The sequence below is a fragment of the Dreissena polymorpha genome, chromosome 6 (genome assembly GCF_020536995.1).
Source record: "Dreissena polymorpha isolate Duluth1 chromosome 6, UMN_Dpol_1.0, whole genome shotgun sequence".
In the NCBI taxonomy this organism is placed as follows: domain Eukaryota; kingdom Metazoa; phylum Mollusca; class Bivalvia; order Myida; family Dreissenidae; genus Dreissena; species Dreissena polymorpha.
The window spans coordinates 36069387-36079971 of record NC_068360.1 but is presented as its reverse complement, the minus strand read 5'-3'; the positions used below and the strand labels follow the sequence as shown (position 1 = coordinate 36079971).

General features: G+C 33.5%; 1 long non-coding RNA gene across 1 annotated transcript; it reads left to right on the top strand.

Annotated features, from left to right (window-relative positions):
• Positions 1-8515: 8515 nt before the first annotated feature.
• On the top strand, positions 8516-10010 carry LOC127833270 (uncharacterized). Its single transcript, XR_008027289.1, has 2 exons — positions 8516-8872; positions 9815-10010. It is a non-coding gene; the product is annotated as an uncharacterized LOC127833270 (long non-coding RNA).
• Positions 10011-10585: the final 575 nt, after the last annotated feature.

Genomic DNA, 10585 nt, shown 5'->3' with positions numbered 1-10585 from the left:
CTTTATCGAATATCTGTATCATAATCGGCAAAGGTAAGATATCACTATATTTTTCTTATTAACCATACTAGTACTAAGTGGAATATGATGAATATAAAGTAAAATAACTGCTCATCATGATCAACGCCACCACTACCGTGGCCACCTCCGCCTTGTTGTTGTTGTTGTTGTTGTCTGGGGGCTGTATCCGTTCGCTTTGGATCAATCCTCTAAGTAGAAGTCTTCTTGAGGATAGCTTGAATCAGTGTTAATCACAATGCATATATGTAAGTTCCAGAACACAACTAATATACAGACTTCATACACATCAATTAGTTTGCCCTTTTATCACAATCTAGTGTCAGTTCATGTAATTTTTGGCTTACTAGGTCATGCAAAACCATCAAAAGTATCACGAGGACCATTTATAAGGAGAGATACATAATTTAGATACCCACTATATTTCTACAGAAAGTTGGCCTGTTCGAGATGAAACTATTCGCTCGCAGTAGATCTGTGACCATCACTCGACATCAGTCTTCTGCTTTCTCGATAGGTTGATGTGTTGCTGTAGTGATACATGAGTGCAGTCTAATATGGTCTGTATGAGTAGGTCCCCATTACAACGAATGGTAGCAAACTCCTGTCTGCCAATAATCTGTTTCACGGGCTGTTGCAGCATGTTCATTCCCTCGCTTTACCTCTGTATGAGCCTTGCACGTCAGTAGAAGATGCTCCCTGGTTTCGTCAACCATGTTGCACAGCTTTCAGGTAGCAGATACCTCGTTCCGATTGAACCGGGCTGTATTATTTTGCAAGATATAGGTTCCTGTAAGGAGCAGGGATTTGAGTTCAGCTCTCCGGACCTCTTGTGGTTTTGGATCGGTCGATGCCCAAAGATTGTGTGGATGTCCAATAGGTGCAGATTGTACCTGTATGAACTTTGCATTAGAAGTTGTTAGCTTTAACTTTTTGTATAACACGTTTGTCAGATATGTGGGGAAAATTCTGTGTGGTAAGAAAAGAGTTAACTTTCCAGTCAACTCGTGTTTTAAACGAACTCTTCTTAAAAGGATTACTAAATTCAACCTTGAAATTTCCAAATCATACTGTATCCATTGTCCATTAGTTCTTTGCGCTAGGTGTTTTGTTTTAGTTTATATTGTTTGATGTGGTGATTGTGGTATAATTGTTGTTGCTTTAACGTACAAGATACTATATTTGATTTGAATGTATACACACTGATTTTTGGCTTAGGTCAATTCGATTCAATAATACAGAATAATTCATTAGTAAAATAAAGAAATCCGTGTATTATTGTATGTATGTACTGCTGATTTACGTAATTTGTGTTAAGATTACGTGTATTTTTTATACCTTGTCGAGAATTCATCTCAATCCAATTTTTGATCGACACTCATACTGTAAAATCAACGGCAAAGAACATAACGGTCCTTTATATTGCGAATGTACTTTTAATTATGTCTCTATTCAAGAAATGTTTTCCAGGATTTATGTCACTTTATAATTTATTTTGCTTTATTTTATTCTAGGAAGCACGCGCTGAAATATTTGTTTTGCGATCAATTTGGTGAATCTTTGTTTGCAGTGTTATTTCTTTAAGTTCAAATGTATGTCAGATGAGATGCACACACAAAAACAATTAACTTAGAGTAATAATAGTCAACAAGCATTTGTTAAAACGTATTGATCTTATAGTTACGCATTTCTTGCAATTATCTTGGAATAGTGCGTATCCATACACACTGTTTATTGCCGTTAAAGCAAAGATGGTATTTTCGCACTTACATAAATACAACTTATACATGTGAATGTGTTGTTGTTTTTTGCTTTTTGGTTGAGTGATAATGTGTTGTTTGTCTAAAATACATTGAAATGCTGATGACTGGCAAATTAAATGTTTGCAATCAATTATTAATGGCAAAAACAGGTATTTGTTTCCAAACCAAAAGATTGGTCAGCTATACCTTTCTCGTGATTTTATTTAATATACGCAAGTTGTTTTCAATTTTAATGAAAACATGGATTTAAAAAATGATCAAAATCTCTTTGTCAAAAATTTTTCTCTTTATGTTTAAGGTAATTCTGCGCAAATGAAAAAGGGTCGGCACCAAGAATAATGTTTCGCCTGGTTAGGTGAAAATAACATCTTTTTAGGCCTTACATGCCTCTTAATGTGTCTCTTCTGAAAATGACACTGTATGAACTTTTGATGGCGGCAACGTGGGCCAAATATTTCTGTGTCGACCATTGGTTTTGCTTTCAACGAAAGATGATATTCGAAATATATGTAGGGATAAGAAGAAAGCTATTTTCGGTTTTAGGCTTCTTTGAATGTTTCCTAAGTAATGTATGCCATTACAAAAAAAACTTAAGATAGCATTCGTGTAAAATTGAATATGTGTATGTACTATTAAGTCTAACAAAAATCTCCATGTAGTAAAACTCATTAAAATCGTCTCAGTATGAAGCTTTTATTCTTCTGAATCTTCTGAGTTGATCTCAAGACATCGTATACGAAGTCCGAAGAAGTTTAAATAACAATTCAATTAGCCACTTTCGAGCGTATGTTTTCGCCTGACGTATTATAACAAAAGAGCGGAGCTTATAAAGCCGAATGATATCACTACGTTTTGAACTAGTGCATACAGTTTGGGCTGACTTGAATTAAAGCAGGGAAATAAAGCAATTTTTGTTAATGCTTCTTTTACGCGGGGTTCAAAAAATAGGCAGCCGGCTTGCCTCATAAAGGGCCCACAAACCGTCGATATATTGTGGCAGAAAAATATACGTCAATTTGCCAGTCGATAATAATACGTTGCCATTCAAACCTCAGTCCAAATCGTTGGTATGCATCATTATCACATTAAAGCATTAATGGTCATTTGATAATTGCTTTCAATAAATTCAGCTCAAACCTGCGTGAACTAGTTCAAGGACGTGATGACATTTCTTTGCCTATTTTAAATTGGCGCTTTTGGGGCGCATACCGCCCCACGTGTATTATTGTCTTTGGTATAATGTTTTGTTCACTCGGTAATTATAAAAGCTAAACGCATTTAGATAACGAGATAATTGAAGAGATTGAAATGTTGATATTTGGAACCAAATATGCATTGAAATTTTATCGTGAAAGCGGATTGCTCATACATTGTAAAAATGAACTCAAGCGAAATAAAACTAGTGATCGAGAAATGTATTCAAAGTATCGCTTTGTTTATGAATAATAATCGATCGAAATTAAGACAGTTCGAAATCGTATTTACTCGTTGAATCGTTTACAAAAGAAATGCCCATTTAAAGCATACAGGAAACATCTTAAACCTGAATGACCGAGTGGAAAGCGCATTAGGGTTTGCATCTATATGATCTTTATGAATGTTTTTGCACTCTTGTTTTCTATTGTATCCAGAGGCAGTGAATTCAGAATGCTCGTTAACAACTAAATTCCTTACTTTGAATAATACAGTTGGGTTGAGGCGAAAGTCATGTCATACTCAAATACGTCATTAATCGCCATCGTTAATTTTTTTAAATCGCCTTTTATGCTGTTTACCATACAGCAAACACTTAAACTTCAGAAAATGTATCAGGAGAGAAATTCTAATTATTATCCACTACTTTTATATCAAAACACCTTCTTTAAATATTCTTTAAACACCTCTTTGGAACGGTCGATACAAATCATTCGACCTGAGACCCAATACGATAGACTTTTAATGGACAAAATTATCGCTTCGCTAGGTATCTGCAACCTATGCTTTTTTAGCACGCTGTCTTAAGTTTGCGATGGATTGGTTTGGCGCTTTGAAAATGTGTTAGTACAGACATTAAAACGCGACACTTATCACAAACTGCGGTGATTGCAATAATATACTCTACTCTATTTTCACAGAATACTATAACACATTATTTACATATTTAGCTTTCAAACATTATCTTTTTTTAAGCATTGCAGCGCAAATAAATTGTTTAAAGCGAGCGTAAGACCATCCAGAAGATGTGCTTATGGCCATTTGGATGGTAAAATCTAAGAACCTGCATATACATCTGGCAGCAAAGGCATTGGGTGTCCCCAAAACCACCTTATTGGACAAGCTAGCCTGGCGGATGCCGGATAGACCGATACATATTGACAGAAATTAAAATGGTCTTGACCCGTTCCGTAAAGGTCACGCTCGTTGGTTTCATAAAAGAAATTAGAGATATATGATCTCTTGATCAAAGATGGACGTCTTAATGACGGTCGATATATTCTGAAAAGTGAAGGCCGTGATTCCCCGTTTTTAAACAATCGTTTTGCAAAGATTGGGCTTACGCATATCTCCGAATACATCCAGTGGTGTCGTTTAGAAAACAAAACGATGTCATATGGCCACGAGATGAGCATTTCTGATTTGGAAATTGTTCAATCACGATTTACTAAGGTATTTACTTACATCGATATTCGAATGCCCAGGAGAGAGCGATAACTTGCTTTATGACTCACGTCACATTTTTAACGCTGACGAATCTGTTGTTGTTTTTTTAAATATTAAAATAAATATTTAAGCTGCCTGCTGTCGCAGGTGGCTCTGCCGTTGTGACATCTGCAGGCCCGTCTTTCGTCGAGGCTAAAAATCAACTAGATGGGATGAAATAACATATTCCATATCAACGTTCAGTTAGCAGTTGGCCCGAATTCCATGGGCTATTTCGATCGTCTCAAACGCGCGACCACTCCGTCTTAATAACCTTTCTGACTTCAGTCAATACAATTTTGTCCGCGCTTGCTAACCATAGTGAAGCTTTGTCAAAACCGTAGAGGATGGCAAACAATTGACGCAATTATTGCACAAAGCACAACGTTTAGAAGATTCGCTTAAAATGCTTTAAGAGCGCGAAGAACGAAAAGTAGAAGGAAGCAACGCAAAACAAAGACGCAAAAAGACACACAAAAAGATGACAAAGAAACCTCGTCGAAAAGGGACCAAGTGATCTCTCTTCGAAATATTCAACACAGAGTTTATTTATATGAACAATGATAGCAATGATAGCTACGAAGAGAGATTTATATATGCAATACACACAAAAGCTGACGGCTCTGAATGCACACACATATGACATACGGATCTCTTTATATAATGATCTTTAAGTACGAAAACACTCCTCGCTGAGTGTTATATCCCCTTGGGTTTTAGTGGTTTAAACTCTCTTCACAAGAAAAAAAAACGTCAATGTCTTGATAGATTTATATTTTAATATTATATGCAAATCCGTGTTATTTCCTTTCATAGTGGACTTTTCGCCGTAGATTTCTAACCCATGTTTCGAATTTTGTTTACCTTTGTTTATGACCAATGAAATTTTGAGAAAACTTTCCCCTAATAGACCTGAATGAATGGTATTTTCGCATTGTTAAAATATCATAATGGAGCATAATGGAAAACGTGCCGTTTTTTTTAACAGATATCAAGAGGTCAAATAAAAGACCGCTTTACGATCTATTTTGTGTAGTTAAGCGTATAAGTTGTCCACTGTAAGGAAATTCTCAACTTTTTCTCCATACACATAACAATTTTTTGGTTCTGAGACATGTACGAGCAAACGTCTTTGTATCGGCATTGTGGTGAGAATAACTTGGGATAACTTATACATATTATAATTTATTACATGCCATACCCTGTTTCCCATGTAATATAAACATTACGAATATTTTATCTTACACATGTGTAATATACTTTTTAAGCGTTTTCATGGGCTTAGTTTTCGTTCGATTGACCAATAGCATTTTGTTATTTTGCTAAAATGACGTTGCAACGTCAAATGACGTCACGAAATGTGAACAACATTCGGGATTGATAATATATTTGCGTTAATATTAATTTAATTTGCTCATTTAAAAGCATGTGATAAAAAGATCTGACATTCGTTGTCATTTCATACCATATTTAATTAAACTCGTCCAGGAAATTCGTTAGTAAGCTCGCCAAAGGCTCGCTTACTAACACAATTCCTGAAAGCAGATCAGAACGAATACATGAATATGAAAGCAACCATCGTATTCACAAAACGATCATTTTAATATAATTTTTGTTAAACGTAAAATCCGATTATTCAAAATCACACAACCCTGGTAATTGTTGTGTGAGATCGTACGACAATTTAAATTAATGTGTAGAATGACTCTCTCATTTTATTCATTTGATATCTCGCTTAGCTTTGTTCCGTTTAATCTTAATTCAAGTGCAAGTATTCAAAGAATTGCAAGTTTTCACAGAATAGTATCAACCTCTGAAAGGAAAATTGGGATTGTAATGATCTATAATTACATACCAACCTGTGGTCACGGTTCAAAGATTGTCAAAGATTTGTCCTTGCGACTTAGATTTTAACTTCACATGACAAAGTTTTAAATTTGCCCAGATAAGATCAAGATAAACATACAGAGATCATAACATTTTAAACGGCGATAATTTGCAGTGCTTTTTTCTAGCATATGAACGGTTGACACTGTTTTAGAACCAATTGCACCAAAACTTAAACATGGTATGAGTTTGTCTAGCTGAACATTATGGCAGTAGATAAGTAATAATTTAATCATAAACATGTCTTTAGAGTGGTTACATGTTCGTTCTAAGATTTGCCAAGATCGACACAATGACATAGGTTCATTAAAACTGAGCTGTAAATGAGGCTTCTGGAGAGGCATATTCTTATTGAATGCCTTGAGTTTTAATGAGTACAGTATGTACAGCTCCTAGCATACCAGAGGGTCAGAGTTGAGATATATCAAGTACTGGAGAAGTAAGATTATTTTATTTTAAAGATTTGACTTGGTTTTTATTGCGTACAATAAGGTTTTTCAGTCGCAAATTCTTTCTTAAGAAGATACTTTTTTTACGATTATTTATTTCTTATGAACTTTGATTTATAAATAAGGAAGAAATATCTATTCCTTAAAACAAAATGACATATTCCTAAATCTCAGGATTTCTTCCTATGATTTAAAAACCAATCGAAATCCGTGGAAACAAATCAGCAACAGCTTATATATAGCGATTTTATTTTACATTTTTTTGAGAAAATAATAATGTACAAAATGGTAAACTTAAAATGTTGATAGCAAAATCAATATGTTTAATAAAAACAATTAACAATTAATTATAGTGAGTATCCATCATAGTTTGGTCAGCAAGCGTGTATATGGTAATAATGCTAATTAAAATGTGGTATGCATTTTGGGTGTAGGCGTTTTAAATGTGACTGGGAAACAAATTTTGAACCATCTGAACGAAACATGACATTTTCTGCATATATCATATTAGAAAAGTGCAAAATCTTGTTAAAGGGCCTTTTCACAGATTTTGGCATGTTTTGAAGTTTGTCATTAAATGCTTTATATTGATAAATATAAACATTGGATATAAAAAGCTCCAGTAAAAATCAAGAATACAATAAAAAAAGAAAAGTTACCCTCAGCAAGGCTCGAACCACTTACCCCTGGAGTCCTGGAGAAAAACGTCTACCACTTAGACCACTCGGCCATTTTTCCTGATACAAAGACGGAAGTATTTGATACTCTATATAAACAATCCTCATAGTTTCACAAAATATAACGACAACAACAGAACTCTCCAAATTATTCATTCGATTCGCTTTGCAATGCTTTATAATATTCAGGTTTTTAAATCCTTAAAATATGCATTTAATGGCTATTTTAGAGCATGGTAAATGATCAGTATTAGTGTTTCCTCACAAACATCATAACTAAAACGAAAATTTGCGAATCTGAAACAACTTTTCAATTTGTCAATTTACCCAAACGTGAAAATTTAATCAAAATATGACATTTGAGCTCATAGTCCTTATATTTACAATTGTTATGTACTGAGACCTAAGATCGATTTCGGAATTTTTTTTAAAAAGAGCGATATGATTTGATCATTTACATTACATGTAATGACGTATTGGGTGAATACAATGCTAACTAAAAATGCTTTTGTAAATAGTACAAATTAAGATTCAAAATAAATCAACATATATAGCACACAAAATATAAACACATCATGGGTGTCATGTAAGAAACAACCAGCATATTTCATATGACATATTGTAACGATTTCAACGTAAATCCATAACATTTAAAGCGGGACTGCACGAGTTGTCAAATATTTATGAATTTATATAAAATGTGTAAAAAAACTTATAATACATATATTTCAATATAAATTAAAATAAAAGTTAAGATGAACACGTGTCAAAAAATGCGAAATTAGCCCGATATTTAATTCTGAAATCGTAAATGTCTGTACAGTCGAATTCGCCAGCATGTATATCATGCATGTACGATGTGAATCTAAATTTAGTTTTACGGATCATTGTAATTTCCTGCAACGATATCTATATATAAGACACACGAACACTTACAATCGTGATACATCGGCTATCTCGGATTCCTCCGTAAGATAGGCCTCGTGGCTAACGGTCGCCATATTGCCTTGTATTACTACTTTACTACCCAAAAGGTTGTCAGTCTATTGTTATGAGGCTGTATACGATGCGCGTTGAACTAGCGCCAAACTTTTTACCGAAACTTTGATATTAAGAGCACTATTAACGTTCATTTGTGTTGCATTTTGACCTATTATCCAAGTGATTTACTTTTCCATTATTATTTAATCACCCTATCATCCAATTTTTAAGATGAAATTACGGTGTTTACAAAACCAACCAAACCGAAAGTGAAACTGGATGCATTACGTTTCGCGATGTAAACATTAAATATTTGTTCAGTTTGAGGAAGCGAATCGATAATAGACGTTGGAATATGTATGCAATACAGACTATATTGCCGATTGTAGTACTGGCTAAAAAATACCCTTTATGACAGGTTATGTATAGAACGTTAATCAAATAGTGACCATAAATCACTACAAATGTCTGGGTTGTTCATTAACCCATTTATGCCCAGTGGACTCTCCCATCCTTCTAAATTGGATCAATTTATTTCCAAAAGTAGGAGTGTCTGGTATATTTATTTCTATATTTAGAATATTTCTTACAGAAATTTCTTTAAGCAAACAGCGCAGACCCAGATCTATGAGACGCCGCATTATGCGGCGTCTCATCTGGGTCTACGCTGTTTGCAATGTCCTTTTTTCAGGACGCTAGGCATGAATGGGTTAATATAATTAATGCACGTTTCTGATCTAATTGCCTGTATCTAGTTGTAATTACCATGATATTGATAAAATTAAAACGTTTTTTTCATAAATTAACATTACATGTTTTATTTTTATCATTTAGGGAATATATAATTGTATCATTATCATCATTAAATATTCTGAAAATGATCTAAATTATCATGATTACTTTAAAGTAGAATTTTTAAATTTTACTCATTATTTTTAATGAATTTGCACATTTGCTTGATTCAAAATAAAATGTATTAATAAGGGTTTCAGTTGTTAGTTTTAACCCATTTTTAGTTCGATTAAATTTAAAGTACTAACTACGTACATGTATGTAAAATGCTCTTGAGTTCGTTTCCTGGGCCTAGAACCAGTACTTGGGTGTCTCTTGGAGATTTCTTAAGAATGCTCCCACACTGGGGATCAAACCAGTGACCTCCAGATCATTAGGTGGACACCACATCCATTACACATCAGCGACCTTTAATTAGTAAATTACTTTAGTATTGCAGCATTATATAATGTAATGTTGCTACATATTTTTGGAAAATGATTAATGTGCAGTACTAAATAAATCTAAATGCAAACAATTTTAATTGTGTATATTGTGTGATTATTAGTTACAAATTCCCTTTTTACAGGTATACTGGATTATGAAAGACTGATAAACATAAAATTGACAACTCATCTCCCCAACGATACTTTGTGTGGCTCATTCTCGGAACAAACCCATAGTCAGTGAGAAAACTACAGTGTAAAAAGACCACTTGATTGTGACAATTATGGCTGACCAAGCAAATGTTATCATTTAAAATAAAGAAAACTTCCAGTTCAATATACATTTTATACCAATTATGACATTGGCCAACACAGAAAATAATTATAAGGTTGATTTTCCAAAAATTGACTGTTACAATTGGATACTGTTTTAAGCTTCACTCTACTTTGTCTGAAAATAAAAGTCCTAAATGATGTAATAGAAACATACATATTTAATTTTTAGTTTAACAAGGATATATATACATATGTATACATACATATATTATAATATCTTTTTATCGATGGTCAATCAATTTAAGTTTAACTCATATATACATACACATTTTATACATGTGTATGCTTTGATTTTTTTCTATTGAAGCCAAATTAATATCCCATTAGATAGATAGATAATATCACAGCAGTATTCCTATTTTGTCTGCAAGTACTGCAGAAATCATGGATTATTATTTTACTGAGTCAGCCTTAATCTTTATATTGTAATTGTTAAAACAGATTAAGATGTGCATTATACAATTGAGGATGCATCAAGATTTAAAAATGGTACATGTATAAATTAATAAAGAATCAATAACAATCAGAAACTGTGCTTTTTTTCAGTATTGTGTGAAAGGATTTAAAGTAATGATGTG